The sequence below is a fragment of the Myxine glutinosa genome, chromosome 4 (assembly GCF_964187855.1).
Source record: "Myxine glutinosa chromosome 4, kmMyxGlut1.1, whole genome shotgun sequence".
Lineage (NCBI taxonomy): Eukaryota > Metazoa > Chordata > Myxini > Myxiniformes > Myxinidae > Myxine > Myxine glutinosa.
The window spans coordinates 96,403,805-96,428,553 of record NC_136264.1 but is presented as its reverse complement, the minus strand read 5'-3'; the positions used below and the strand labels follow the sequence as shown (position 1 = coordinate 96,428,553).

At 43.3% G+C, this 24,749-nt stretch overlaps 1 protein-coding gene and 1 long non-coding RNA gene across 4 annotated transcripts in view; one reads left to right on the top strand and one right to left on the bottom strand.

The window, feature by feature from the left end:
• LOC137425928 (FERM domain-containing protein 4A-like) overlaps positions 1-24,749 on the top strand; it is a 296,129-nt gene that overhangs the window by 19,833 nt on the left and 251,547 nt on the right. The window lies entirely within an intron of this gene.
• Positions 7,242-23,943, bottom strand: LOC137425025 (uncharacterized). 2 transcript variants are annotated; one of them, XR_010984027.2, is made up of 2 exons: positions 23,662-23,943; positions 7,242-8,357 (listed from the first exon to the last, which is right to left on the bottom strand). It is a non-coding gene; the product is annotated as an uncharacterized LOC137425025 (long non-coding RNA). The 2 variants fall into 2 exon arrangements; XR_010984028.2 differs by lacking the exon at positions 23,662-23,943 and adding an exon at positions 8,837-10,380.

Genomic DNA, 24,749 nt, shown 5'->3' with positions numbered 1-24,749 from the left:
CAAATCCCTCAATGGAGGCCGCCATCTTGCGGATGCGGAAGTTCAATAGGAGTTTGTTTCACCCGTCTTTTTTTGATTCACAATGTTATGCACCTCTAATTTGTAATTAAAATACTTTAAGACCAACCTCGGCCCGCACGGGCCTGGTAATATCTTCAACGAAAATCGTCACCAAACACCGGAACCAATGAGATTCGAGCATTTGAAAAAATATTTCAAAAACCAAATCACTCAATGGAGGCCGCCATCTTCCGGATGCGAAAGTATGCATAAAAAAATTGCGAAAAAGTTCAATAGGAGTTTGTTTCACCCGTCTTTGTTTGATTCACAATCCTATGCACCTCTAATTTGTAATTAAAATACTTTAAGACCAACCTCGTTCCCCGGGCCCTGGTTGTCTTCAACGAAAATCGTCACCAAACACCGGAACCAATGAGATTCGAGCATTTGAAAAAATATTTCAAAAAAGCTTATTACCGCGTTTCGGAGGGTGAAAACGGCGTCAAATATTCTAAAATTGACGAATAATTATTTTTTAGAAATATCGCGGCCATCGGGGATAGTTTTTCACGGCCGGAAATATCCAAAATTGAGACGGAATTCACCGAATTAATCAAGAAGAAAATTTAATACATTTTAATCTCATCCAGAATGCAAATGGTGTCATTTTGAACAAGGTACAGTACCTACTACACCTACCTACTACCAACTACCTAACCTACTGATGCCAGAGTGATGGGTAAAATAGTGGCAAGAGGCTTTGGCTTCGCCGGATCATTGCGGCTCTGCAGTCGGGTACTAGTACAAGGATACACAAGTAACGTTGGTATAGGAGGAGGCCAATCGGCCCATCATTTCATTTAATTTAATTCTTTTTTGTTGTCCACTTGAAACATGGAAATTTTTCATCCACTGGCAATTCAATTTTAAAAGGTTACATCATATCCTTTTCCCATTGGCATCAAACATGTGAATTTAATTCGGCACAAACGAAAGTCGAACAGGAGCACGAAGGTGAATGTCTGAATGATTAAAACATGCCTGCATTGTTCCTACGCTGTTGCTGTTCCCATTCATTAAAAACAATGTTAAAAGTAAATAACGACAGAATGTTGTATTCAAAATCTCTTCCTTCTTTCTTCCCATTGTTAATAACATTCCTGTTGTTGTTCTTTCATAAAAATATTAAAAGAATTTATAATTAAATTTAAAAAAATACGTTGAATTCCCAATCTCGTGATTCTTCAGGTCATATACCAGTACTTATGGTCATACAAGTGGTCATATACCAGTACTTACAAAATCAGTCGCTTTGACTTGCCCTTTGGACCACAAAAGTAATAGGCTTCTTGATTTTGATTGGTGAACCAATTTAGTTACCCAATATGCAAATTATGTTCAAATTTCAAGTCAATCTAATGGGAATTCATGATTTTATGTGACCTTGACCTTCGACCCTTTGACCTCAAGAACAATATGCTTCTAGGTTTTGATTGGTGAACCTATTCAGTGACCCAATATGTAAATTATGTTCAAACTGCAAAGTACCCACCCTAATGGTGGGTGGAGCTTGCACATTATTTGCTGGAAAAAAAATAGTCTGTATTGCAAGAAAACACTATAGACGTTTGTGTGGCGTGCGCTTCAACGGGTCTAAATGCCTACAGGTTTAAAGAGTCTATACCAGGTTAAAGGTCAAGTTCAAATGGCGGTTCGAAAAAATGTGTTCTTTGTCATCGCTCAATTTTACCAATGCAGAGTCTCAAAGACCGTTTGGCCTTCCAAGATGTTCTTGCATCATAATTGTGTACCTGCATTGAAGTAGTGCACCTGGTATTTGATTCATACCCTTGACCTACTTTTTTCGGATTGTGACCTAATTAACAAAAAATCCCTTTTTAATCATAACTTGAATAATTTTCCTCTGATTTTCATTTTATTTTATTTTATGGATAGATTTTAGATGGCGACGCATTTCCTTCATTTTCACTCTATCCCTAAATGTTGAAGATCAAGGTCATATGGTGGTCTGAACAAAATATGCCATCACTGGATCGTGGGCCAAGGGTAAGTGTCGGGAACGCATCTCCATATAAATATAAACAACCGTATAATGACCCACTTCAATGCATTTCCAATTATCACTCTCTTTTCCAGGAACACATCCTGATCTCTAAGTGAAGTATTAGTTTATTAATATAATTTGTTTTTAACAAATCAGATGTGAATCCTTTTTGGCTTAAAAAAATCAAGCAAACTGGAGTATATCTTTAGATTATTGCCCATCACCCGTTCTCCGCTCCTCCTCTCCCGGAGGTTGCTCAGTACTATGTAAATTGGAAACCTCCATCTCGTCCCAATCCCAGGATCTCTTTTTTGTTAGAACCTGTGCTAAAATGCAGCAGAACATGAGGCCATATTGTTTTCAATATTTTGAATTCGCACAGGAGATTGGTTGGTAAGATAGTAGTCTAGTAGGAAGACTAGGTCCCCCTGCACCCCCCGGAGATATACTTCTAATCAGTGTTTCTAGATTGGAAAAAATGTGTAGAAAATGACTAGCTATGGCCCCAAGCTGAAAAAATGTCCCACATACCATTTTTATGCAAATTACTGCTGCCATTATCAAAAAAACGATTTTTGACATATCTCAGCCAATATTGCAGATAATTGAAAAAATAAGGTGTCTAGACTCATGTTTTGACGGGTGTAGATCATGATAGAACTATTCATAACAAGATCACCTGTGTCTATGGTTTGCTAGTATGCTAATTAGTGCTTTATTTACAAAATAATCACAGTTTTACGAAATAATAGACTCATATTAAGGTCCGACTTCCAGCCAAGTCAGATATCTGTAAAGTACAGAGAGGGAAATACTGTAGACATTTATTGGAATAGCTCCTCTCATAATACATGAACCCAAGTATCAATTAAAATCTACTCAGTGATGGTTATACATTTTACCATGTATGCTACACAAACCTGGAGTAGTTGTGTCCGTCAAAGGCGAAGAAGATATCTGCCATCTCTCCGTTACACTTGTGAAACAGCTGGAGGTTGTTGGTCTTCACAGAGTGGAGGAGCATGAAGACAAGATGGCAGTGGGTAATGAACGACATCCAGAAGGCAGCTGTCTTCCCCAGGTGGCCCTTGCGCACCTTTTCCTCAAAGGCATGGTACTTTTTGATGAGGAGTAGAGTTGAGGGGTCTTTGAGGGCTTCATCGAGGTGCTCTCGGTTGCAAGACTGGGTCATTCTGAGAAGCACAGCAGGGTCAGAGATCATGATGTTCTCCTCCTCAGTGAATCTCTCCATCAACAGCCTCTCCATTGCCTCACACACTGTTTTGAGGCAAAAGAGGGACTTTGCGTAGGCCTTTCCACTGAGAACACCTTTGAGAGATCCACTTGTTACTAGTTGTGCCTCAAAGAGAATCTCTGCATATCCAGAACCACGCATCTTGTGTCCAGTGAGCATCCCGATGTAGTTCATGGATGTGTGGAAGGGTCCAATCGTTACTACATGACTAGCAAATTCATTTGGCCAGCGCCAGATGATGGGAAGGGCTTTCATGCAGACACCCAGATCAAATGTATTCAGGACCCATCTCTGACCCACCTCAGCAGTTGCTGCCTCGGAACGCTTCAGTAGCTCACGAACAACTGCGTTGTCTGTGATCGGTTGGTGGATAGGCGTGCAGTAGTCGACTGTTGATTTGCTGGGTGGGGGAGAACCAGTTGCAGAGGTGAAACCCCCTAGCCCAGGCACAGGCTGCAGGCCACAGCTTCCGATGTATCTGATGAAGAGCCAGATGTAGTACTCTTGCATCGTAGTGGCATAGACTGTGTCATTCTCTGCTGGCGGTGTGAATGATGAGCCTTCAGGGAACTTCGGGCCAACGCGAGTAAAGTGCAAGGGTGGGAGAGTTTTTGGTGTGTCGACCTTCAGGCTACGCTGTTGTGACCTATTGATGGTAGGTAGCATTCGGTCCTTGCTGCTCTCGAACCCGGGCTTGACCTCCTGCACCATGATTCCTCCAGCACTGTTTACAATGTTGCTGCCGTGCACACTGGTAGTGGTTTTATTCAAGTTGTCCCACTCACAGTGGAATACAAGGTTGCCCTCTCCTGTCACAATTTGTGGTGTACGATAAGTTGAGACTTCATCCAGGACCTTGGCGAGAGCAGTTTCCAACTCCAAGGCGAAATCGTAGCTCTCAGAGTGTCCAAGCCTGTGTAGTATTGTGGTGAGCTGTTTGCTTCGGAACAGGTGCCTTACAGTCACACAGAGGAGAATGTGCTTTGGTAACTTCCATTTTCCATCTGACACTGCACGGCACAGATCTTGTCCAATGGAGAAGACCAGACGCTTCACCTTTTCTGTCTCGATGCCCTCCTTGCCAGTCATTAGCACGCTGAGAAAGCGGACAAGGTCTGGAGGTAGGATGTCTTCAGGATTGAGCTCCATGTCTTCAGCTGTTGGTGGCCATGGTTGGTCTTTACACTCTCTGAAAGCCTGTAGAATACCCTGGCGAAGTTGGAGGGCAACATTTTGGTTCTTGTTTGTGCTTCCGAGTGTGAATGCTCGTGCGAGAGCATTGGAAACTGTTATGTTTGAGCTGTGCACAAGCCAGAAAGAAATGACATCACATTTGTCATGATCAACCTTCGTGAAGTGGATATGCTCCTTGATTGGGTCATTCTGTAGGCGTTTCAGTAGTTTCTCTGACCGATAATTTGAGTTCTCATATCCATTCAGTTTCAGTTCCTCGACATAGAGCAAGCGCAAGGAAGAAAGCTGTAGAACTTTATTCTGCTGGATGACCTGGGTTTGAATGTGTTCCAGTACTGAGTTGAATGCCTTTTCATGGGCGGCTGACATGCAAGCCTGCTCCTTTGGTGCTTCGGCTCTGTGAATCGCACGCTCATAGTTGTAGAATGCTGTGCGGAAAGCTTTAAAACATGACGGATGGTGTTTGGCCTCACATGCAAAGAGGTCTTTGTTTTTCACCTTTCGATGGAGTCGATAGAGACCCATTTTCTCAGCCCGTGTTTCGATTTGCTCCCATGCATTTTCTTTGTTTTTAAAGGATGGGAAGGTTGTAGGCCTCTCAGTATTGCGATGAGCATCTTTGGTCTCAACTTTCTCACAAAATATACACTCTGGCGGGAAGATGGGTTCAGCAGAACCTCCTGGTTTACGAGGAGAGTGATGCCATGATGAGGTTGATGGCCCTGGTTCTGTATCATCTCCCAGACGATGAAAGTGGCGGACAAAGTGCTTATAACACTTGCTGTGATATCCTACTCTTTCTAGGTCATCAGGAAGAGTTGCCGGGATCTGATCACATACTGATTGCATACGACATGGGGAGTCATGCGGTTGGTTGAGACGTCTATCCCGGATCTTTTGAAGCAGTTGCAGTTTTTCTGAAGCAGATCCTTTAATTTTACGGAGGGGCGTGAAATCCCCATGATCAGACATGGATGGTACATGAAGGATGCATGTAGGAGGAGAGCTTTGGGCTGCAGGTTCTACACTCCGTTTTCTTTTGGGCATGCTTGCTGTCGATGTCTACCATCACTGTTAAATGACAAATAAGAAATCACGAATGATGTTAAAAGTGCCTGTGAAAGGAGGCTCTGAGTTTTCAGTGAGGTAACAGAGGTTCTGAGTCATGTTCTACACTAGGGTACTTTTTAGCTGACTAAACCATGTTTAGTGGCATCAAAAGTGCTAATAGCTAAAACATCTAAATTCTTCCACACTAACGTTAGCTATCTAGGCCAATGAAACATTGTGCTAAGTTACTGTAGCTAGCTCAGCTGTCGTGCCTCTTTCTGGTTCAATTCATATACAGAAGTCAACAGATATGTCTCATGTTTGGCATTAACAAAAGTTTAAGTTACACCGACATTAGGAACATACTGTACATAGATGAGGCTAGCTTTAACGTTAGCTAACATGGTGCTAGCTGGCTCAGCTGTTATTCTGCCTGTTTATGATTTCATGCAGAAACTGAAGTCAAGAGTGTGAGTAACATTATAGTTAGCATCTTACCTGGCTAGATTGGAGGATGAATACCAAGAACAACACACAGATGGAATGGAAGACTGAACTTTCAACTGAGGTATTCAATAACATCAACGTTACCAATTGATACGAGCGCGCGACATTACCAATTGATACGAGCGCGCGAGCGCGCATGTTACATGGATGGAAATGTAAAATGGCAGCTATAGCAGCACTAATTTGGATCTCTAGTCTGTCATTTCTGCACTGTGATTGGATAACATAAAAAAATATGTTTGGGAGTTAACAGCAGGAGTTGGTAGATTTTACGTGGGCTGGGTGAGAAACCTTTAAATAAGCAAGTGAAAATCTCTCGCAATACAAAGTCAATGGTGGGAAGAAAAGTTGAGTGGTACCAATGTTACTGCCAATGTCCCGCCCCTATGCAAGACTCAGGAGCATCTTGTTGACATTTAACCTTGAAAATACCTGGGTTTAGACCCCTTATGTACCATGTTAAGTTATCTGCAGTATTAACGTATCCTTATCATTTGTAAAACTGATTATTTTGTAATTACAGCATTAATATGCATACTAGTATACCATAGACACATGTAATCATGTTATGAATAGTTCTATCATGATCTATGCCCTTCAAAACATGGGTCTAGACACCTTCATTTTTCAATTATCTGCAATATTGGCTGAGATATGTCAAAAATCGTTTTTTTGATAATGGCAGCAGTAATTTGCATAAAAATGGTATGTGGGACATTTTTTCAGCTTGGGGCCATAGCTAGTCATTTTCTACACATTTTTTCCAATCTAGAAACACTGATTAGAAGTATATCTCCGGGGGGTGCAGGGGGACCTAGTCTTCCTACTAGACTATAGTAAATCATACCAGGAATGAATTGACAGAGCCATGAGTCAGGACACGCTGTGCAGTAAGGTGTTGAGAAGAAACATGCTTTCTGTCGGACAATGATAAAACTGCATTGTGTGATATATCGGGTATAGCAAATAAACAATGCATCCTGGTAAAAGTGTAATCTATGAGGAAAGAGCAAAAATACAAAAAAAAATTACTCTGTTTTTCACAATTTTGCTGCGTTAAACAAATACTATCTTGCAATGGTAGCCTTTTAGTTATTTAACATAAACTAGCAATGGTACCCGCCCTATGGGTGGGCTTCAATTGGGAAGCCCAAATGAAAAGGCAAAATATCAGAAATTGAAGGCTTTTTTTATTCTAAACGATTCTTATAAACATCCGTTGAATCATATCACACACAAATCATCAAAATCTAAACAGTACATGGCGCCCATTTTGAAAAAAGATTGAATTCTGCAAAACGGAAGCGGTCGCTACACGTCTTTCTCAGTCGCACATTTATGTGTGAAGAGTGCGCGCCGAATCTGTAACATGGAAGCGGTCCCTACACCTGTTTCTCAGTCGCTTTGCACACGCTGCCATGTTACTTCGGAGCTGCACGTTTATATAGGAAGAGTTCGTCAGGAGTCGATCTACTCTCTCCTGGTACGTAGAATAAACAGTATTTGTAGAATTTCAACAAAAGCTACATCACTGTTCATATCGGTAAATATTATTCCATCGTGTTTGGAAAAACTGGAAAATTGGAAAATTTGGCAAAACGATATAGCCTATTTTACTCCCAGGGGTCCCAGGAATACTCACCCAAAATATCGTTGCGATCGGTTGAGCCGTTTTTGCGGTACCTTCGAATGGACAGACGAACATTTGGTGAATTATAGTAAGATACATTGTGTTTCAAAGGTCTTGGTACGATTTAAATGCTTTATTTTGAAAAGGCATACAATATAAAAAATAAATAATCACCCATCATAAAGCAGAGACTACCCGGTGTGTACCCCGATTTAGAATAGGTACACCGTATCCCTGCGCATCTTAAGAGGCGACTAAGGGTTGGCGTCAGGAAGGGCATCCGGCCATAAAAACATTGCCTCAAACAGGGAACCGTGATTGTCATGGGGCCCGCAAGGCTAACCCCCATTCTAGCAGGGAAAATGGCCTTAAAACAATCATTCATTCATTCATTCATTCATAAAGCAGAGACTTGGGAGATGTTTTGGCACTTTGATTTACAGCGATGGAACGGTGTGAATGACATGTTCGATGTGACCTCCATGGCGTGCCAGTTCACTCTGACACTATGTCACACACTTGCACGTCAGGGGTGAAATGGTAAGTTCTTACACACTCCTCAATAGCTGTCTTGAGCTGTTGGATGTCACGAGGGTTGTCTTTGTAAACATTGTCCTTCACGTAGCCCCACAGAAAAAAGTCCAGCAGGTTGAGGTCTGCAGAGATGAAAGGGAAGGAAACATAGGAGAGCATTAATCCATTGAGCTATGGTGTACTATGGACAAAGGCCTTAGACTACGAGAAGCTCTAATTTTTGAAGGAAAGACCTGGGTCTATGGCTGACTTTGGAGACGAGCTTTTATATGTGGTCGGTGCATGAAAGATCATGGTTAATGGAGGCCCAGAAGTTCAAGATTATTGAACCTCTTACAGTGGATGACCAAAGTAATAGATAGGTGGGTTCGTTTCAAGATCCTTCATTCAGGTGAGACTTTGAGATTTTCCAGGACTTAATGATATTGTCCTGGAAACGAACCCACCTATCTATTACTTTGGTTCCTGGCGATTAAAATATTTCCAAGGAACGGATAGTCGAACAAGCTGTTACTCCAAGGTGTTCATCAAATGTGGCAGAGTTAAAACATGCGGGGAGGGGAAGGGGAGGAGGATGAGGAGGATGTTGAAGAGCGCTTACCTGCACGGATCCCACCGGCAATCCTCAAACCTGCAATAAATAAACTCAAAGACGGCTGTAAAATGTACAAAAAAAACCCCAAAATAATTGATTAAAAGAAAATACCGATAAGAAGAAAAGTGTGATGGTACAACTACATTCCTATGGGATCCTCCACACCAGACTTAAACACGGACAAAGGGGAATGCAAAAAGAACTGGAAAATAATGGTGTAATTTAATTGTGAGGACTTAACTCGGATCGGTGTCTCGTCAGTAATGTCAGGCCATGAGCGCGCAGGCCCGACGCCACTTCTGCCTTGGCGGGAAGAAGGCCTCGATGCGCCCTTGTTCACTAGGCCTCGATGAAGGCCTCCCACTTGAGGTGAACGAGAAGGTGTGCAACCCACTCCCCAGCCATGCCCGTCCTCACGAATTCGGCATGGAAACCATGGCTCTTCGTTCTTGGTGCTCTGCCTCTTTATGAACACCAGCAAGGTCCTGGAACACGGCCGCTGCGATGAAGCCCAATGAAGAGAGAAATGTCAGCGCATCTCGCACCAAAGTCCAGAACCAAGCGGGCCAAAAGTCCATCAGCTCGTTCTTTTCTCTGCCAACTTCTCATGTCATCGGTGCTTCTTCTCCAATCCCCGCAGGCCAACACCACAGGCTCAGCTCTCCACCACTCAACACGCAGTCAGCCTTTATGATGCAGTCCGCCTTTGTGACGCAGTCCGCCTTCATGATGCAGTCTGCCTGTCAATCAAAACCCTGACCAATGGTGTCTCCGAGAAGTGTGGCTTTCAGCCTGCCTGATCCTGTGGTGATGTAGCTGGTTTCTGTGCCATCGGCAATGCTCAGAACTGGCTTCCGGTTGGGTTTTATTGTTATTTAAAGCAGTTAATGGGCAATTTCTGCTCTATGTGTCTAATGCGGTGCCATAAGGGACAAGGGATGTAAATTACAGAGGTTTGATGAACAAGGTTAGTAGTGAACATAATCCCGACAACTAGTTAACACAAGGGCATCCTCGTATGGCCACAATTGTTCACTCTTACGTGACAAACGGCTAAACAAAATCCCTACTTATTACATGGTGGTGGTTCTTCTTCTCACGACATTCGCACCATGCTAATTTATACATTCTACCTGTACTACAGTAATCACTACCCCACAAACATAACAATATGTTCTATTTATAAAACCAGAGTCTAATCATTTCCAGATTAGCAGAGATGAGAAGCAGCTGCTATGTTCCGAGCTGAGGGAGGAGGGCACTGTACGACACAATGTGAAGTCTGCAAAAAGGAAAAGTGATTTTTCCAGAGTATCATCAAGGTCATTTATATAGTTGAGGAACAAGACTGGGCCCAAATTAATGCCTTCAGGGTCTCCAGCTTCCAATGGGAGAGAGTTCAATTGACAGCAACACATTGACTGTGTGAGTGGAGGAAGTTAGAAATCCAAGAATGTAAGCTGCATTCGATGCCACAGGTGCAGCGCTTGGAAAAGCAAAGCAGGATGCCAGACTGTGTCGAATGCCCAAGATATGTCCAGGGAGATGGTCCTAACCTCTTGTTTGAGATTCAGGGCCTCCAACCATTGCTGAGAGAGGAGCAGAAGCATGTCCATCGCTGATCTGCGACTCGGATAGAAGCAATACGTACTGATGATCAGAGTTCAGGCTGTTTGAAAACAAGACTTGACATCAGAGAAATCATGATGGATTCCATGACTTTGCTTATAATTGGAAGCAAGTTTACTCGGTAAAGGAATGAGTCAGCTTGGTCACTTGACATGCTTAGTACTTGCCTACTAATGCTGTGACCCCAGGTTACAATCGCATGTGCTGTGGTTATTTGTCTATTGACATTTCTAATGTCTTTGGTATTCATGTATGCTGATGTCTTCGAATGTCCTACTTTATGTACAACCTCCTTGGGCATTAGTCATAGACAATGTAAACAATACATTCCAGACAGTCCTTTTTTCTGGTAGTCATTTATCTATGACATTACCGACACCTGGAGGGAGGTGGGGGCACGGAGGGGTTACAATGGGAAAATGAAAACTGAGAACAAGAAAGGGAATGTCATAAGAGAGAGAAAAGAGATGAGGGGAGTGTAAGAGACATGGGGAGAAAATGGAAGAGAGGTTGAGAGGAAGTAGGATGAAGAAGAGGAGGAGCGAGTGGAGGTGTGGAGAGAATAGTCCCCTAATTTTTTTACTCCCTATTGTAATGCATTGACATAATCCGAATTGTTATAAGCACTGTATCATCATTATTATTATTTTAAACATTATTGTTTATTGTGCTGGAGGTTATGGAAGGGAATGAAATGCAATGGCAAAAAAAAAAGCTTTTGTTGGCAATAATGAGCATTTGGCTGCTCAGCACGACTCCGGTTATCCATTGTGCACATCATATTTTGTTTGCATTGTTGGAAGTTCTCCAGTAGTTCAGTTTCTCAATACCCCTCAGTGTAAATGCTGTGAAAGAATACTCATTTTGTGTTTACAAAATCCATCTCGCTTGAATGAAGGGAATGTCATCACAACAGCTTTGTTTGATGCTTGGAATGATACGTGAAAGGCTTGTGGTCTGAAATTGAAACTTTCAAACAAGCACTTGAAAAACACGAAAGAGCCATCAGAAATTGCAGAGCCTCGTCAAATGCACGATCCAATAGTACGTAATTGATAGACTTACTCACATTTCAATACATTAGTATGTAATTAGTAGACGTACTCACATTCTAATAGTACGTAATTAGTGGACGTACAGTACTTAAGTTCCATTTCATAATTATTTTTTTAACGGCCACAATTATTCCCACATTCTTGTGGAATTGGCTAGGGGAAGTTTTGGCCCAAGTCTTTCACAAACCGGCTGGCCAGACCTCGCTTACGTAATTTATTTAATTGATCCGACATAGTGTGTATTTAATATATACTTGTACATGGGAGATGTAGTTCGGTAGTGGTCAGCCAGTGTTCACCCATGGGTCATACGGCCGTAGTAGTATTTGGAAGATGGGTGATGGCTGAGGGTTCAGACCTTAGCTGAGGTCATTAGGTCACCAACAGGTAACACGACATAAAAGGCAAGAGGACCCTGTTGGACCTAAATATCCCAACCAGCATGCGCGTGCGGTTGCTTAACAGGCCTCGGGGTCGCTAGTGGCGGCGGGTCCGAGTACGCACCTCGAGAGCCCGGCACGTGTGCCGATACTGCAACATTTGGTTTCAGTTTCAACAGATACACATGTTCAAATTTCAACAAATGCACATGCCATCATCGCTGAAAGACAAACAAGACTTGAAAGGTATTTGGCATTCTCTTTTGGCTTAGAATTTCAGCAAGTTTTCATGCTGAAATGAAAACTCAGCATTTCTGACATTACCACAACATCAGACATGCTGGGCTGGCAGGGGATGCAGGACAGCTTGATTAAACCCTTGCCTTGGAAGTACATGCACTTGAGTTGAGCTGTCCAGCCTTGGTGTTTCACATGCAGGGCAAAGCATCAGTCAATGTGTGCTCCGTCCACCAGAGGCATGTTAAGTTGGAGAACCACTCACTCACCGCAGGCAGGTTGGTGGTCTTTCTGTCTTCTACCGACTCCTCTCCGGCCTTGCTCCCCCAGCTCTCTCTCTGGGCTCTGTCCCCCAAATATTCCTACAGGTCGCACAAGATCTGCCTGCAACCCTCTTATGGTTAAACTGCCAAAATCAAGACTGTCTGCTCACCTTCACTCCTTCATTCCTCTTTTCTCCCACCTCTGGAACAAACTCCCTCACTCTCTTCAATCGCATGCCTCCCTCCGGGTCTTTAAAACAGCTGTTCACCACCATCTCTTATCTTCCCCCATCCAAACCTTGATCTTTTCTACCCCCGCTAATTCACCCCAGATCCACTTTTTTGAAATACCGACTTCTTTCCTGGAAGTCCTAGCAGTGTCCATGTGTTTTATACTTCTTCCACCTCCCCCCCCCCCCTCCTCCCCTTCCCACGCCTCCTCCCCCAAAGCCCTCTCCCTCCCACAGATCTCCTGATGTCCCTGCTCTCACATGTTATGTTTGTGTGCTTTCCCCCTCTCTCCCCATCTTGTCTACCGCTACCCTTATTATATGTTGTATGTGTCTGTTTGATTTTTTTTGTGTGATAAATGTTAGCTCTTTCACGAGCCTCGATCCTGTATACAAAAAAAACAAAAATAAAAAACCGTTCTGCCTTCACTGGTCCTTCGTTGGTGAAAGTTAAATATCCCACGGTGTCTTTCACGGAGAGTAGGCGATCGAGCTATCCTTGGCAGCCTGAACAATCTTCATGTGTTCCGTTGGCATGTGTCTTGCATCGCTTTCCAAGCCAGTCATTCCGCATCTACCATTTTACAAGGCACTCCGGAAGCGATTAAGAGAGGTGCTTCATTACGTCAGCATGAATGGCCGCCGTAATTTCTTTCAAAAAGAGATTAGTAACTACAACCAATGACATGTTCAGAGGTAGCCTACAGTTACATTGCATAATCATAGTATTATTGAAACGTGCATGTTACTTCTACTTTTCATCCTAATTCTTCAAGCTTGACAATACACAGTGGTAGGCCCATCGATAAGCCTGAAACTTGGCTCCTCCTTCGGATTCCCAATTTCTTTATCTTTCTTTCCTTCTTCCTCGTACTCTGTAGTTGCTGCTAACAAATTAATTTCTTTAGGGAAGTTGTCACAAGAGGATCGCGTAAAACTGAACACGACGGGGCCCGGACAGAATTATTTGCTCGAGTACCACGATGACATTGTTTACACGTAGGCGGCCATGTTGTTAAGCGGTACCGAGCACTCCGTTCATTGAAGTGCTTCTTGAGCGCTTTGAATCGAGCAAGCAATGCGGCATGCAATAAGCAAGCCGCTTGCTGATGGAACACACCCCTGGTTTCTTTTTATTATCGGTCATCTTCATCAATTTTCATATACTGTAGGCCTACATTACAGTGAAAATTCGATTTGTTTAAATAACTTTGTTTTTTCTAAAGATGATAAGGATCAATCCCTATTTTGGCTTATATGATAATTTCCGTCGGTGACTTTTGTTCAATTCTAATAGATCTGTGCATGCAATCCAAGCCTGGTGTTGGCTTAGCGGTTAGGGTGCCGGCTTGGGATCCTATGGGATCCTGAGTTTGAATCCCGGTCAATCGCTGAATTAACGCCAGGGGGGTTGACTCAGCCTGTCATCCTTCCGAGGTCGGCTAATTGAGTACCAGTTCACTGGTAATTCCCTGTGTGTCGCAAGAGGCGACTAACAGGGTTGGCGGCAGGAAGGGCATCCGGCCATAAAACATTGCTTCAAAAAGGGGACCATGGTGCCCGAAAAAGGCCAACCCCTGCCCTGCGGGGAAAAATGGCCTCTATAGGTGGTTCTTCTTGTGCATGCAATCCAAATTTAATATGCAAAAATAGTTCACCCACTCTCCAACTCCCTTAAATATATAATTTTACTGCAATCATGCTGACAAATAAATAGTTAGCATTTAAAAGATTAAATTACAACGGCACGCACTCGGTAGTGAGCATCGTATCACCTCACACATTCATTACAAACAGAAATACCATCGTTAACTGAATACGCGACCATAATTATGGTCCATGTACCGGTAGGGCGGGCCATACTTTTTTTTTTTTTGAAATCAATCGAGAGGGGTGTTCATATTACGTATTTTGGTGTGTAGAACACAAATCTGAGGTTTTTTAAAATTCTGATAACCCTAACCTACATCAATTTGCAGTTGATTATTATTAAATTTTTGATTATATTGCTATTCTTCTGGAAAAAAGAGAAGTTTTTTATTTTGAAGTTCGGGCTTTTATTTTGGTAACTTCCTGTTGGGACGGCAGTTGTAGCCATCTTGTTGCTGAAAGCTCGATGTTGAGGAGGTTGGCAATCCTTATCCATCCGTCTTCTCTTCTCTTCTTATGGCATTGCCTGTAAGTACGTTTTTGATAAGGACCCTGAGGAACAAATAGATAATAATTTTAGATGTAAATTACCTTGTTTTATATTATATTTGTTAATTGATTTGTGTACTTACCTATTGCCAGCCCTGAGTTACATGTGAAGGAAAATAGTGACCTGTGAAGTGAATATTTTGATGGTTTTCTGTAATACCTGTGTAATACCTTAATATCTGTCTGTAGTGGATACTTACCTGCGTATTATTGTTTTTATTTCAGTGTGAACTACTAAAAATGGCTCAAGTCAGAACAAGGATGAAATCAAGTTCTCATTTAAGTAATCTTGTTGGCACTGGGCAGGAGCTGTTGGTGTCTGAACTGCCAACTGTGAGGGATATCCTGAGGTATGGCATCTACTTGAGGGAGCAAAGTGAAGATGACAGGAGGAACTACCCAGTGGACCAGCTCGTGTCTGACATCTACCCTGGTCTGATTTGTCAGTGGAGCAAAGCTAATGCTCTTTTCAAGCCTCCTGTTATCAATGAAAAGGTGACCATCATGTCCAAGCTCAAGGAGGTCTGGAATCAGGCAGTGAGGTTTTCTCTTGGGAAGGGCAAACTTGATGCCAAAGAGAGGTTCATTGTCAAGTTAGACAAGTTATTTGATATTTTGACTTGCAAGTGTCAGATTACCAGTTGTGAGGGAGGAGGCTGTGAGGCGGGTGAGGGCTGTGTGATCCAAGCCCACATTAACTGTTCCTGCAGCAGAGAGAAAATGATTCCTGTGAAAGATCTTGCCTACATTAAGGGACAGAAAGAGAAGGTTGGAAGTAAAGGACCCCACCAAATGGGGAGCCCTGATCTGCCAGAGCACAAGAGACAGGTGAGGACATTGGAAAGGCAGGAAAATAAAAAGAATGCAGAGAAAAGGAGAAGGAGCAAGGAGGAAAATGCTGCAGCAGCAGAGAAGGCAGCCAGGAAGGATGTTGAGAGATTTTTGTCAGATGGTGATGAGGATCTGGAATTGGAGAGAAGTGGTGCTGAAGATGAGTTTGTCACTGAAGTTGAGCTCTTCCCTGAAACTGACACTGAGCCTGCAGCTTCAGCAAAGGTCCAGAAAAACTATGATGAGATTCCAAACATTGCCCTTGCTAGTGTAAGGTATGGCATAGGGCTGAGGCCAACTGCAGCGATAGCAACTGCAGCTCTGATTGATGCAGGAATCATCACAGAAGACAATACAAGTAAAGTGATTGATAAGAACAAGGTCAATAGAGCACAGGAGAAGTTGATGACAGAGCTGGGGGAAGAGTTTGATGAGAAGTGCAGGGAGTAGGGGGGGGGATCTCCTGCATCCTCTTTGATGAGCGGATTGACCTGACCAATGTGATGATGGAAGCTGAGGGCAATGACCAATCTTTTCCTGCAAAGATCAAGGAAGAACACGATACTGTTGTTAGTGAGCCTGGTAGCTACTATCTGTTCCACTTTACCCCAGAGAAAGCAACTAAAGAGGAGTCACATGTGGAGCAGATTGCTAAGGTCCTGTTTGCCTGGCTGAAAGAGAGGGGTTTTGATAAGACCTTGTGGGCCATTGGAGGAGACTCAACAAATGTCAACACTGGTGTGAAAGCTGGAGTAATGCGGAAGCTGGAGCTGCACCTGGGGAGAAAGCTGGTCTGGTTCGTGTGCAACCTGCACACTGGTGAACTTCCCCTGCACCATCTCATTGTTCACCTTGATGGCCCTACTCTGTCAGACAACACATTTTCCGGGCCAATAGGAAAGCTCCTTGCTTCTGCTACAGACTTGGATATCAATCCAAACTTCACCCGGATCTTTGTTGGCCCTCCACTGATCAAGCTGTCTGACAAGGCCATTGAAGATCTCTCAACTGATCAACACTATGGCTATAAAATTGTCTGTGCAATCAGGGATGGAGTGCTTCCTGCAAGGCTGGCTCTAGTGGAGATTGGACCAGTAAACCACAGCCGCTGGCTCACCACAGCGAACAGACTTCTCAGGCTCTGGGTGTCAAAGCATGGACTGACAGGAAAGAACCAGAAGAATCTGCAATTCATTGTGGAATTCATCATTGGAGTGTATTATCCATGTTGGTTCAACGTGAAAGTCAAGCACTCCTGGATCGAAGGGCCTAGGCACATCTTATTTCAGCTGGACTGCCTCAAGTCCCAGAGGAAGGAGGTGCTGGACCTTGTGATGCCGACTGTGAGAAGATCTGCTTGGTATGCCCACAGTGAAGCCATCCTCCAAACACTGCTGTGCTCTGAGGATCAGAAGGAGAGGACTGAGGGGGTGGAGAGAATCCTGGCCATCAGGGGAGAGGGGGACCCAGACACTCAGCTGGGGGACTCCTCTGTCAGGACCAGAAAGACACCTGACATCAACTGTGATGCTTCAGCATTGGTAACTTGATCAGCTGGTCAGAAGGTGTGTCAGAGCCACCTCTCACCTGCTCCCTAAGCACCTCGGAGGTGAAGAACTTCATCAACACCCCCATGGAGGTGCTCAACTGGCTTTGCCACACACAAAGCATTGAGAGGGTTGTTAAAATGGTGACTGAGGCTTCTGCTAAGTACTTCTCACAGGAAAAGAGGGATGGAGGCATCAGGGCTCAGGAGACCAGCAGGAGGCTGATGTCCAAGAATGAGTCAAAGCAGGACTTGTGCAACCTGGTAAAGTTCAAGAAGTAAGGAGATTGATCTTTGTAATTGTAACCAGTGATATACATACAGTTCACCTGTTAATAAATATGTACATTTGATTTGGCTGTGTCAATATGAATGATTTCCCTTATATCTTTTAATATCTTATAAAGGGGTTCGAAAGGGTAAAATTGGCAATTTAGAAATACAAATTGATGTAGGTTAGAGTTATCCTATCCAAAAATAAACTCATATTTGAATTCCCCATAAAAAAACACATAATATAGACACCCCTCATGTTAGGATTTCCTTCAGATTGATTTTGGCACCTGAGTATGACCCGCCCTAATTATTGTACCGGTATCATATAATGTACCCTATTATGTCACATACATTGCCATTATCCATAGCTTTATTGAGTAATTATCAGGATATTTAACAACCACTTTTGTGCACATTAAGACTAAAGTGCGTCAATGAAGGTGAATATGATTTATTTTTTTCAATCTACGAGTATATTCCCCATGACTAGTCAATCATATGAATGAAGTCTCACATCGATCTGTTAAGCAATTCAGAGCTAGAATATTTTTTAACTCAACTGGACTATGTCCAGCTGAGTTTTTGTCGACACCCAGTGTCCGTCGTCCGTCGTCTGTCTGTCTGTCTGTCTGTCGTCTGTAAACAATTCGACGACTACGCTCTAAAAGTCACAAATATTGATAAAATTTGATGAAACTAGTTATGCAGCATCTTTAAGACATAAACTAGTTTGGGATTGCATTTGGGCGTTGCACGCCCAAAAATGGGCGTGGCAGGGCGGCCACATTGAAAAATCAATTTTTGTCATATTTTTAGCACGTATAAACTATATAGTTTGTGGTTCTATTATGCATATTCTAACCATATTGATATAGACCAGTTGAGTTCAGGTTCCCTTGAACCTCTCTAGTTTTGTTTTTACTTTCAATTCAACATGGCCACCAGACAATGTGACAGATGACGTCATAAGTTAAATCCTTCACTGGCATCGGGTCATAGATCAGATATACGAAGTTTCATATTTTTTGGATAAATATTTCAATCGACCAATTATGGCTGGAATACCACAGTTTTGGAGATGTCCAAATTTTTTCCTTTAATCCAATATGGCTGCCATACCATTGTGTGCCGATTAAGATCACCATTCATAGAGATGGGGGTCTATGACATCAGAATTATTAATAAAATATTATCTATGGGGAGTCTCTCCTCCTATGTTTTGTTTTGTATCGTTGTATCCTCCTGTTTTGTATCGATCGGACAAACGATTGCAGAGAAAAACATTTTTTAAAGGGAAAATATATAGATGTGCACACACAGACAGACAGACAGACAGACAGACAGACAGACAGTAGAAAAAAAGAAAGGTTTACAATATTCTTGCAACTTCTTCGGGGCAAGACTAACTATGAATCACCATCAGGGCTATATATTTATTATGAATGCATAATATGTCCGGTTCACCCCTCACCACCCACCTGATCCCTTTGCGTATACTTCGTACATGCCTTCTGCCTTCCCTTGACACATTTATCTCCAAAACTTATTTTCCTTCTCTTCCTAATCCTTCCACACTCCCCGACCTGTCCTTTCTTCAATCACCTTATCTTTCCTTTCCTCTTCTCTGTTTTCTCAAAGAGTATGAAAACTCATCATTATGAGTACTAGGGCATGCCCGTACGTGGGTGCCCGTTCCTTGCCAAAAAAAAAAAAAAACGCTACCCGTACGCTCTACCCCGCCCGTACGCCCGTACGCCCGTAAACAAAAAAAACAACGCTCTTCGCTTCCGCCCTTCGCTCTGGGAGAAATAATGCGCATAAGAAATCGAGAAATTATTATTTTCTCCGGAAGAAATCGAATTACGAACCGTAATGGCGCACGCGCTCGGCTCGGCTGTCGGCTCGCAACAACGCGTTCTGTGATTGGCTGCCGGAAGTGAAGTCTTCACTGTCCGGAAGGTCGCAAATCGCAGTTACGATGAATCGCAAATTAGTTTTATTTAGTTTTAAAACATAGTTTAACGCCAACATAGTTTGCCAACGTGAAATAAATGAATACGCTCTCAAATGTGCCGTCCGAGGCAGAGTCTGTTCGCCACGTTCGGCACACGTGATAGCTCGCTGCTCTCTGATTGGTTGAATCGTTTTTTGGACATAGCTCGGTAACTACTTGTCCGATTAATTTCAAACCTTGAAAAGGCAAATCCTCGGGTCCCCAGCAATATACCTGGCAAGTTGCAAGTATATCGGACCCGTGGTTGTCGAGAAACAGCGGTCACAGACAAACAAACACACACACAGACATACACACATACACACACACACACACACAGAGATTAGTGGAATTATAGATAGACTAGGGCATGCCCGTACTATATCTATATCTAAAATTATATCCCCCCCCTCTATTTACATGAAATGGTTTGGTCCAAAGCGAACGGCTTGCGAGTACGGTAACAATCCCCCCCCTCTATTTACATGAAATGGTTTGGTCCAAAGCGAACGGCTTGCGGAGTTTGGTAAAGAAATCGCCATAGCGTGCACAAACGTGCAGGAAAGCGAAAGAATCGCAAATTAGTTTTTATTAGTTTTAAAACATAGTTTAACGCCAACATAGTTTGCCAACGTGAAATAAATGAATACGCTCTCAAATGTGCCGTCCGAGGCAGAGTCTGTTCGGCACGTTCGGCACACGTGATAGCTCGCTGCTCTCTGATTGGTTGAATCGTTTTTTGGACATAGCTCGGTAACTACTTGTCCGATTAATATGAAACCTTGAAAAGGCACATCCTCGGGTCCCCAGCAATATACCTGGCAAGTTTAAAGTATATCGGACCCGTGGTTGTCGAGAAACAGCGGTCACAGACAAACAAACACACACACAGACACACAGACACACACACACACACACACAGATTGCTGGAATTATAGATAGACTAGGGCATGCCCGTACTATATATATATCTAAAATTATATCCCCCCCTCTATTTACATGAAATGGTTTGGTCCAAAGCGAACGGCTTGCGAGTACGGTGACAATCCCCCCCCTCTATTTACATGAAATGGTTTGGTCCAAAGCAAACGGCTTGCGAGTCCGGTGACAATCCCCCCCCTCTATTTACATGAAATGGTTTGGTCCAAAGCGAACGGCTTGCGGAGTTTGGTAAAGAAATCGCCATAGCGTGCAAAAACGCGCAGGAAAGCGAAAGAATCGCAAATTAGTTTTAATTAGTTTTAAAACATAGTTTAACGCCAAAATAGTTTGCCAACGTGAAATAAATGAATACGCTCTCAAATGTGCCGTCCGAGGCAGAGTCTGTTCGGCACGTTCGGCACACGTGATAGCTCGCTGCTCTCTGATTGGTTGAATCGTTTTTTGGACATAGCTCGGTAACTACTTGTCCGATTAATATGAAACCTTGAAAAGGCACATCCTCGGGTCCCCAGCAATATACCTGGCAAGTTTCAAGTATATCGGACCCGTGGTTGTCGAGAAACAGCGGTCACAGACAAACAAACACACACACAGACACACACACACACACACACACACACACACACACACACACACACACACAGAGATTAGTGGAATTATAGATAGACTAGGGCATGCCCGTACGTGGGTGCCCGTTCCTTGCCAAAAAAAAAAAAAAACGCTACCCGTACGCTCTACCCCGCCCGTACGCCCGTACGCCCGTAAACAAAAAAAACAACGCTCTTCGCTTCCGCCCTTCGCTCTGACTGAATTGGGAGAAATAATGCGCATAAGAAATCGAGAAATTATTATTTTCTCCGGAAGAAATCGAATTACGAACCGTAATGGCGCACGCGCTCGGCTCGCTCTCACATCGGCCACGCCTACGCAACAACGCGTTCTGTGATTGGCTGCGGAAGTGAAGTCTTCACTGTCCGGAAGGTCGCAAATCGCAGTTACGATGAATCGCAAATTAGTTTTAATTAGTTTTAAAACATAGTTTAACGCCAACATAGTTTGCCAACGTGAAATAAATGAATACGCTCTCAAATGTGCCGTCCGAGGCAGAGTCTGTTCGCCACGTTCGGCACACGTGATAGCTCGCTGCTCTCTGATTGGTTGAATCGTTTTTTGTACATAGCTCGGTAACTACTTGTCCGATTAATTTCAAACCTTGAAAAGGCACATCCTCGGGTCCCCAGCAATATACCTGGCAAGTTGCAAGTATATCGGACCCGTGGTTGTCGAGAAACAGCGGTCACAGACAAACAAACACACACACAGACATACACACACACACACACACACAGAGATTAGTGGAATTATAGATAGATAATTCTTCAACATCAAGTAATTTATCAGGAAAGGTTGATGGGTTGGTATGAACATTGGCAGGAACAATGCATTATCTCCCCTGTCTAAGTCAGGTTTCCTGTACAATTAGAAACTAAAATCACGAAATAAAATGTCCTGAAAACAAAGATTGGTTTGAGAGGAATGTCCGAAGCAGTGTCCACTGCCCTGTGCCTTAACTTGTAATATAAGTTCCCGAACAAGGAATTTTGACACAGGAGGAGGCCATTCGACCCATCAAGACCTCCACTATTATTACCAACTTTTGAGTGTTTGTCCATATTCTGTCCTTTTTAAATGCTGAGCATCAAGTAAGGAAGTAACACTTTTAAAGTCTTCGGCTTGGCTCGGGCAGGGTTCGAATCTCCGCTGTCCCAGACTCAGAGCGAATGTCCAGACTCAGAGCGAATGTTCTAACCATTATGCCACCAGTCAACTGCACATACCATCATCGCAGAAAGACAAACAAGACTTGAAAGGTATTTGGCATTCTCTTTTGGCTTAATCTGTTGAACTCAGCATATCTGACATTACTACAATAGGGAAACAGTAATATGGTTAAGTTAGTACTCAAAGCTGGCCCAATGTTTATCTTTCAGCCATGATGTTATGCACAGTTCACTTCACTCCCACATAATTGATCACCACGAGTTGCAGACAGGATTACATACAACAAAAGTTTAGTCATGCTGGTTAAATGGACTGAATGCCCATGTCTGCCCAGACAATTCACGAGCCACCAATGAAACTGTTTGGTCAGCTGGGTTCCTGATTCATGCTGTTGACTTGTCTTCCCATAATGCATTGCATGATCTGTGCTGTATTGCTGTTGAGCCCCTGACTATAGTTTCTTTGACTTCCAAAAAGTTTCATAATCATAAACGACTTTTATTCTATATATGGGAGAGGCTTATAAAAGAGTGAGGCGACAGAGCATAATAAGACAATGAACTTACTTGGGAAATTGGGCCACAGTTTGACAAAACAAGCAAATGAATGAATGAACAGGAAAGGAGGAGAGAAAGGAGGGGGAGGAAACACAGTAACCAGCACGAAGAGGTTTGGGTAAGGAATGGTATTTAATATGGGTAGCAAAGATTATTCATAGAGATGGGGGTAGCATGAGGGGGAAAGGGGATGACAGTGCACCGCCTGCTTGAAATAATGGAGGAAAGAGTGTGATTGAACAGCCTCAAGAAGGCAGTTCCACAAATGTGAGCTAAGAGGAACAAAATAATGGAGGTATGCAGCCTTCTATTTCTATTACACCAGTAAACGCAGCCACAGCTTGGGAAAAAGTGCGGCCCGAGCTGGAAACTGCACAGAAAAGGACCAACAACTGTGCTCAGTTTTGCTGGCACAGGGCCTCTAAGGTTGGGGAAGAAACGTTTTGGCTCCCTCTCATATTTGTACCAGATATGTTGCTTGACTGCTAAATGTGAAAACCATAAAATATTGTCGCGTCACACAGCGATTAAGATCACCAGGGATGGATAGCCGAACCAGCTTTAAATCCGAGGCAGCCTCCTGATGATGATGACGGTTATTTTTGGCGTGCGAGATTGAAGGGATGCGAGATATTAACTGTATGGAACACACGGGTTTATTCCCGAAACCACGAACAAATAGACACGACAACTAAAAGTTCAACAATGGTTTGATGAAAATAAAAACGCGGATGAAAATGTCAAAATAAAGACTGAGGTGAACTAAATTCCGTACATTGAGGATCCTCCACACGCCGTCTCAAACACACACACACACACACACACACACACACACACACACACACACACACACACACACACACACACGGAAAAGATAATAAAAATAAAATGTTCCCTCTCCAGCACTTAGCTGTCTCCAAAGGGTCTGTTTTTAGGTGGTTGTTGGCTGTTGAACCTCGATGCCACTGTGCAGGAAGCGCACATGATGGCGCCGGCCGACGAAACCCACGCGTTGAATCGCCCAGAGTCATGGGGCAAGTGGTGAAGACGACCTCCTTCGCCTCCCTTGTAGATTTCTCCGCCTCTGAAAAGCACCACCGCCACAACAAAAGCGCCACAAAAGCTCCAACTCCTTCCAAAATGCGCACACAATTTCCCATGTCCACCAAGCGCACAAAAATGGCGAGCTTCTTGTTCGAATATATGGACCAAAGATGGCTAAACCTTCTTCCCCAAGCAGAAGATGTGCACTCCTCTTCTTCCCTTCTGAGAGCCAATCGACTCGTTTCCCTCCCAGTTCGCCCCGCCCATGTCATACAGGCCAATCACTTACCTCATGGCGTGGCCTGCCGGCCATTTCTCTCCGTCCCCTGATTCTATGCCTCTCGTGGGCGGCCCCCGCCTTATTAGGTCCATTGGGGCGGGGCTTAGTCCGACTGGCTCGTTCTTGGCTTTTGTCGGCAGTTATTGTTGTTTTAAGGTTGTGCAAAAAAATGTAAGGGAAAATTTACAGAGGGAAGGCATGCACTGGAGAACATTATCCTTAAACCCTACAGATAATTAGCATGGCACCATCCCTCGCTTTCACCAATTAAACAACCTTAAGCTACAGTCTCCCGAGTCTCACTACATCAAAATGCTCCTACACGTCATGCGGTCCATGCTACTTCCCAAACAGTTCTACCTCTCTGGTATTCTTTTATCTATCCCCCCTAAACGTAACAATATGTTAATACATTTATCAGGTTCGATCCTGGTTACATGTTCAATATCCTGAATGTCCACACCAGGGAGCTCTCTGGCTGACGGTGTAGCAGACAATTTCAAATGAAAAATCTTCAGTGTACATTTGGATAAGGATTTCGATTCAACCAATTCAAAACTATTTATGGCTGGAAAACCACTTCACCGATGATGTCATCTTTATCACCCTGAGTTGATGCCAAGTTTCAATTGTTTTTGTTGAGTGGATTTGCACGCAAGTTGATGAAATGATGAA